The following is a 6,743-nucleotide window of genomic DNA, read 5'->3' on the forward strand; positions in this document are numbered from 1 at the left end:
GGAAGCCATTTAGGTAAGCAAGGATTGAAGGAACAGGACATAAAATATGATATGACCCAGCAATAATTAACAGAAATCAAAAAAATGCAATGTTTTGACAAAAATTTGCCAACTTATGTTATCTCTGCTTCTCTCTCCACATGTGCTGCCTGACCTCAGAGAGTCATAGAGTTATACAGCATGGAAACAGGCCCTTCAGCCCAACTCATCCATGCCAACCCAGGTGCCTTGAACTCATCCCATTTGCCTGCACTTGGCCCATATCCCTCTAAACCTTGCCTATCCATGTACCTGTCCATTGTCTTTTAAACGTTGTAATAGTAGTTGCCTCTACCATTTCCTCTGGCAGCTCACTACATACATCCAGCACCCTCTATGTGAAAAACTTGCCCCTCAGTTCCCCTTTAACTCTTTCCCCTCTCACCTTAAACCTATATGATCAAGTTTCTCATACCCTAGGAAAAAGACTGACTATCCACCTTATCTATGCCCCACATGATTTTATGAACCTCCATAAGGTCACCCCAGGGCTCACTTACTCCAGAGAAAACAGTCCCAGCCTATCCAATTTCTCCTAATAACTCAGGCCCTCCAGTCTCAACATCCTTGTGGACTGCTGAGCATTTATAACTTTTTCTTTTTTATTACAATTATATTCAGACAATACTAATATAGGAATATCATCACCAAAGATTGACCAAATGACAATTTATTTAATTTCCTTCCTAATCCCTCTCTTTCCATTTGTTCTTTTTCTCCATGCGGGAAGGGAGGCAGGACACAGCAAGTGTAAGTCCACCACTGAAACACTCTACGTTCTTTTTTTCCAAAACACAAGTTCATTTTGGGGACTTAAATGCAATTTGGAAACTACTTATTTTGCTGTTTTTGCTGGATTTGACTGATTGCAAAGCATCATCTATGCAGGAACAGGCAGGAGCTTAAAATAAAAGCTTTATTTGACCAAGACTTTTGTATCTTGGTGTCAGGAGAATCCCTGATTGCTTAAGTTGTGCTTTCTGCTGATTTATTTTAAGTCACATATTGGCAATGTCTCAACCCACCCGGTCGAACCTCCTCTCGTTTCCATTACAAAAAACCCTCACAAAATTCATCTGTTCGTCCAGCCGTTTAAAGCTATCTCTTCCTAAATCCTTTTTTCTTCCTTATCATGACTTATTCCTATTTGTTCAGTGGAAAGAACCTCAAGGCATTTTCCACATGGAGATCATTATATAAATATGTGTGCTAGCTGGCAGTACCCATAGCCCTGAGGGCTTTCTCCTGTGGGTAAGCGTAACATACTCCTCCAAGAACTTGCCTGTGGTGAAATAGCTCAACTCCATTGCAACTGATTTCCTTCATATTTGGGATGTGTGGGGAGATGGAAAGCAAGTGACTGCAACCATATTCAGTGCAGAAGGCAGAAAACTTATGAAGGAGTGTTTGTACTGCACATTTGCCAGGCACAGTGAGCAGATTTCAATAATTAAGAGGGCCCAGTGAAATAAAGGCCAATCCTTCTCGTTAAGCCCAAAGTCACAATACTGTCTGCTCAGTTTCTATGTTGCCAGTATGTTATTTCCGGCTACTGAGGATTTGAAGGCCGGATGTTGGTATTTGCACAAAACCCTGAAAGAAGACCACACTTGAAGCAGAAAGGAGAGACTGCTTCACAAATTGATCTGCAGAATGTTTCCTGTTTCAGGTTGAATTTTAAAGCTTATTTAAAAATACTCATTGCAGCATTGGTGTGAGGAACATGATTTCTGCTGAATGCCCACCCAACCTTTCCAGTCACACATATTCCACACACTACTTATCTTCTTAGGCAGCTCCTTGGGACCGAGGATGATTTACTTCCCACTCTGGTTTTGTGGCTTCTGAGGTGACTACTGAGACCAATCTGGAACTAGACTCTTCCACAAATGGGGCAGGGACGAGCTGCCTGACAGGTTGGATGGATAAGTAATAAAAACAGAGAATGCTGGAAACCCTCAGCAGGTCAGATAGCACCTGTGGAAGAGAAACAGAGTTAACGTTTCAGGTGGGAGACCCTACATCACAACGGTTCTGATCACACAAATCTGATTAAGGGTCACAGGCCTGAAATGCTGCCTGGCCTGCTGAATGTTTTCAGCATTTTATGTTTTCATTCAGATTTCCAGTATCTGTTGCTTGATTTTCATTCACTGGGTAGATACTCAATTTGTGATGTGGTGGGCTCCTTCCACCACTTAGCCAGGGCTTCTGTCTGCTCTCTGTGCGTGGATTTTTTGACACCATCCAAAATGTTCCTTCTCCACTTTAAGTGGTCGTGGGCCAGAGGTTTCCAGGAGTCAATGGGAATGCTGCATTTCTTCAAGAAGTCTTTGAGCACACCCCTGAATCTTCTCGTCTGTCCACCTGGTAGTCTCCTCTCATGACAGAGCTGGGAATGGAGTACCTGTTTTGGAAGTCTGATGCTGGCCATGCCAGTGATGTGTTCAGCCCAACATAGCTGACTGAATGTAACTAGTGTCTCAATGCCAGGGATGTTGGTGTAGGGAAGGACACTGATGTTGGTTCATTTATCATTGGAGTTTTTTTTAATGAAGATAGCAAATGCGGCATCTTTCTTATACTTTGGGTGCCTGCAGTAAGTAATTCAGGTCTCAGAGGCACATAGGAGATCAGAAATCACTGCTGCCCAATAGCCAACGAATTTTGTAGCAGATCTGAGGCCTTAATCTTCAAACACCCTTTTCCCTAATTGACCAAACGTTTTGCCAGTACATTGAAGATGGTGGTGAATTTCATCACTGATGTTGGCTTTTGGCAGATAGAATTACAAAGTTTAAAAGGCACGTACACAGGTGTATGGATAGGAAAGGCATAGAGGGATACAGGCCTAATGCAGGCAAATGGGATTAGCATAGATAGGCATCACGGTCAGGATGAGGTGGGCCAAAAGGGCCTGTTTCTGTGCTGTATACAAGAGGTGGCTCCTGAGTTATGGCAAGTGGTCCACGTTGCCCAAGGTCTCGCCATGAACCTTCATTGTTGGGGGGCAGTGTGGTGCAGCAAGAAGAAGGTTAGTAGAGGACTCTGGTCTTGTAGTCATTGAGTGCAAGTGCTCATCCTCTTGTATGCTTCAGTGAATAATTCAATAATGTCTCAGCCTCCAAGCACAAATGCAAGTATCTTCTGCATACTCCAATTCACCTTCTAAGGCCCGGGTTACCATGATTTGGGTGCATAGCTGTAGGAGGCTAAACAGATCCCCAGCAGTTCTGAAGATTAGGTCCACTCCCCCATGCAGTTTGTTTGAGTTGAGATGTAACATTGTGAAAATTGTTGGGAGCAATGACACACCTTGTCTGACAATAATCAACTGAAACTGGCTCTGTTGTAGACCTTTTGGTCAGTATCATGGCTTGCATGGTGTTGTGGAGCAAACACAAGATGAAAATGAATTTCTCAAAACAGCCACTTATAAATCAATTCATTTAAAATATGTGAAGGTAGATTGTTTTCTCTGATTAATGCTGCATAGCTCAGAGCATAAAGAACAGAAGTAAAAAATAACAATGAGATTAGTAATCGTATATGTAAATTTTAACCCAGTGAAGTGGGGCCTGTTAGTTCTGGCGAACCATCAATGTTGAGGCAAACACTTTGTAAATCTGCAAACTTCTCAGAATTCAAACATGAGAAACCAATATGAAATACAACCACTGCCTATAGGAGCCTGCTATACACAAGCTGGATGTGCATTTCCTAAATTACAATAATACTATGCTTCAAAAATACTTCACTGGGTATAAAGTGCTTAGTGCACCCTAAGACTATGGAAGATATGATAGAGGTACATGTCATTTCTTTCTTTCATCTCTTGTGCTTGGCATCAATTGATCCACTAACTGATCCTCTGTTCATCCCTTAAACTTCCGAGTGTCCATCCATTTTAAAATCTAGGGACGATTATAGTTTCTTTATTGAATTTCTCCAACTTATCTTGCCTACTCTACCTTATTTGGCAGCTTATTGGTCCCTATAGTGTTGACAGGGGCTCCCTTATAACAGATGATGAAGTGTAAAGTCTCTTCTTAACATTATATTTCTTAAACCTGTTCTTCCACAAGGGAATTTCTCTTCTCCTTTTCTCTTTTGTCCTACGTAGGCCTGTAAGTGTGTCTTCAATTAATATATTCAATTTGTCCTTAGATTTCTATTTGAAGCGAGAGTTTAGGTCTCAGTATTGCAATGTAAAAATTATCAATGTGATCTAATGTACAAACTCTTATTTTAATTGTAACATGTGGTTTAAAATAAGGTAGAGAGATCTTTGGGTAAAGTGCTGTGAAGTCATCTGCAACAAGTACCAGTACAAGAAAAGGTGCGAAATAACAACAGGATATCGAAACCAGATGACATTGTGGAAACAATATAATGAGACAAACATGGTGAGACAATCGATGTGCAGTTTGATTGAATTTGTCAAGTGGAGGATTGATTGAATTCTTTTGTGTATATGTCTGTGGAAGGTCACTGAATAAAAAGCAGCGGGACAATCCGGTCAGAAGAAGAAGCTCCAAACAAGATCAAACAAGCACACCTTCTGAAACAGCTGTACACTTGGACTGGCCATCCGTGATTGGGTAGTTTTATATTAACCGCAAAAGCGACTGTAAGCTCTAAAACTAATAAAGTGAAAACTGACATGACTGAATTTTGATTTAATCACAGAGTAAATATTATTGTGATCCATTACAGTACTCACAAACTTACTTTGATGATTTCCAATAATAACATGCATGAAGTAGTCTACTGCTTCTGTAATTCTGGGAAAAGTAAACTTCTTTACTACTTTTTCTTTCTTCCTTCAGAGTTCAAGATTGGCTGACTCAAGGTGTCAAAATTTAACTCCAAGCAACAGAAAGGAATATTAGGACAGCTTTGTTAAAGAGGCAGCTTTTGGGGAGCAACTGAAAGAAACTTTGGGAAAGGAAATCTATTGCTTAAGACCCAGAATGGCACACTGCCATTGGTAGAATGTACAAAAGGCCAGAAAATCTTTTGAGGATAGCTTACAGGAGGATGTTGCAAAAATACTAAGTCCAATATTTGTAGATGAATTAGTTCGAACTCTATAAGCACTTCAGTTCGTAGTTTGGTAAATAAAAGTGAACAAAACCATTTCAACTCCAGGAAATCTGACTGTCTAAGCCAGTCCTAGGTGATGAAACTGCTAATTAAAACCATCTTAGATCACGTAAAAGCAAATATTCCAAACGCACAGAAATTTTGTAAATGAAAATAACTACAGCAAAACAATGCCTCTGTTTCTGAAGCCAGTTTGGCTAACAGACATTCTTGTAAGACCATGGTTCCTTCTCTCTGATATTTCACCCCAGAAGAATACCTTACATCCCCTTTGGAATATTTTCTTGCTGAGGTTTCTCATTAAAGTTCCCTGTCACACAAAGTAACTCAAGCATTTCCAATTTTCCAAACAGGTGAAGAATTTTTATATAAAATTGTCAGTAAAACTGCACTAAATTTTTTTAAAGACCCAGACAATGAAATAGACTCATGGATGTTTAAAGTTAGCATCCTTTCCATCTACAACTTCTTGCTGCTACAAGTGGTTTCAGTCTGCTGTTTGATTAATTTATGTGCAGTTAATAGGGCAATTTCACTGCCAGCACCACACACAAGGTTGTACACTTTAATCCAGATAGTACATTCCTTCTCACCAAATGAATGATGTCACATCTTGCACATATACACTTACCTGTTTAGTGCATACAGACCAATCTTAACTAAGACAGAGGGGATTCAAGTTCCTCTCCCTCTCATGTTGCTAACAGCCTCTAGGTTAATTGAACTTTACCCAACTACTTTCTGCATTGAGAACCATCCTTCCAATTTATATGTCAATTCCTTCAGGCAATATTCATGTCATTTATTCTCAAGCGGGGTGTCACAAAGTGCAACAGTGATCCCTGGAACTGAAAGCCTTTGCAGTTGTGCATTTAGTTAAAGGCCCCCTCATTTCCTATAATAAACTCATTATCTCTAGCCTCCAGTGTGAGTCCCCCACTTCCTCCATCCCAACCACTAGCAAAAGAGTCTTCAGCCACCTGTATCCAAAGCTCCTAAATTCTTTTTACAACTCTCTCTGTCTTTTGAGATCTTTTATAATGTAATAATGCTGTAGAAATATAGGTTGCTATTGATTACACAACTTCAAACTTTGCCTTGTACTTTGCGCCAAATGCGTAAGTTTTTAATTCAGACCTCTCTCAGAAAGTTTCTTTTCCCTGTGCCAAATGTGCAATCAGGAAACAGAATGATTCATCTGTCAATTCTAGTGAAGCAAGTCCCTCTGCCTTTAGCTCTTCATTGAGTGAAATGTTTACTGGAGACAGAAAGTTTAATAGGGGTTGCAACAAAGAGCTTTTTTTTAAACTAAAATACCAATGAACAAATGTCATAAACAAACATTAGCATTGCTGTCTCAGTGTAATCAAAAGAAAATTGTGGTATAGACCACATACTATTTTTGGTTAAATTACAACACCTCTGGTCCTTTCTTTGTTTCTTTTTCAAACATGCATTTAAAAACAATCAAAGCACAATAGCAAGGTCAGTTTTCCTAAAAAAATAAGAGTACTCATTTAAATCCGCCCGATCACACATCCATTTGTGGGCCAAAATAGAAAACTGCAAATTACACCCAATGTTACTAACCACAAGAA

The 6,743-nt window shown here is 39.9% G+C and overlaps 1 protein-coding gene across 3 annotated transcripts in view; it reads right to left on the reverse strand.

The window, feature by feature from the left end:
* LOC127573099 (uncharacterized protein C7orf50) overlaps positions 1–6,743 on the reverse strand; it is a 281,007-nt gene that overhangs the window by 149,364 nt on the left and 124,900 nt on the right. The window lies entirely within an intron of this gene.

The sequence above is a fragment of the Pristis pectinata genome, chromosome 8, assembly GCF_009764475.1.
Source record: "Pristis pectinata isolate sPriPec2 chromosome 8, sPriPec2.1.pri, whole genome shotgun sequence".
Classification (NCBI taxonomy): domain Eukaryota; kingdom Metazoa; phylum Chordata; class Chondrichthyes; order Rhinopristiformes; family Pristidae; genus Pristis; species Pristis pectinata.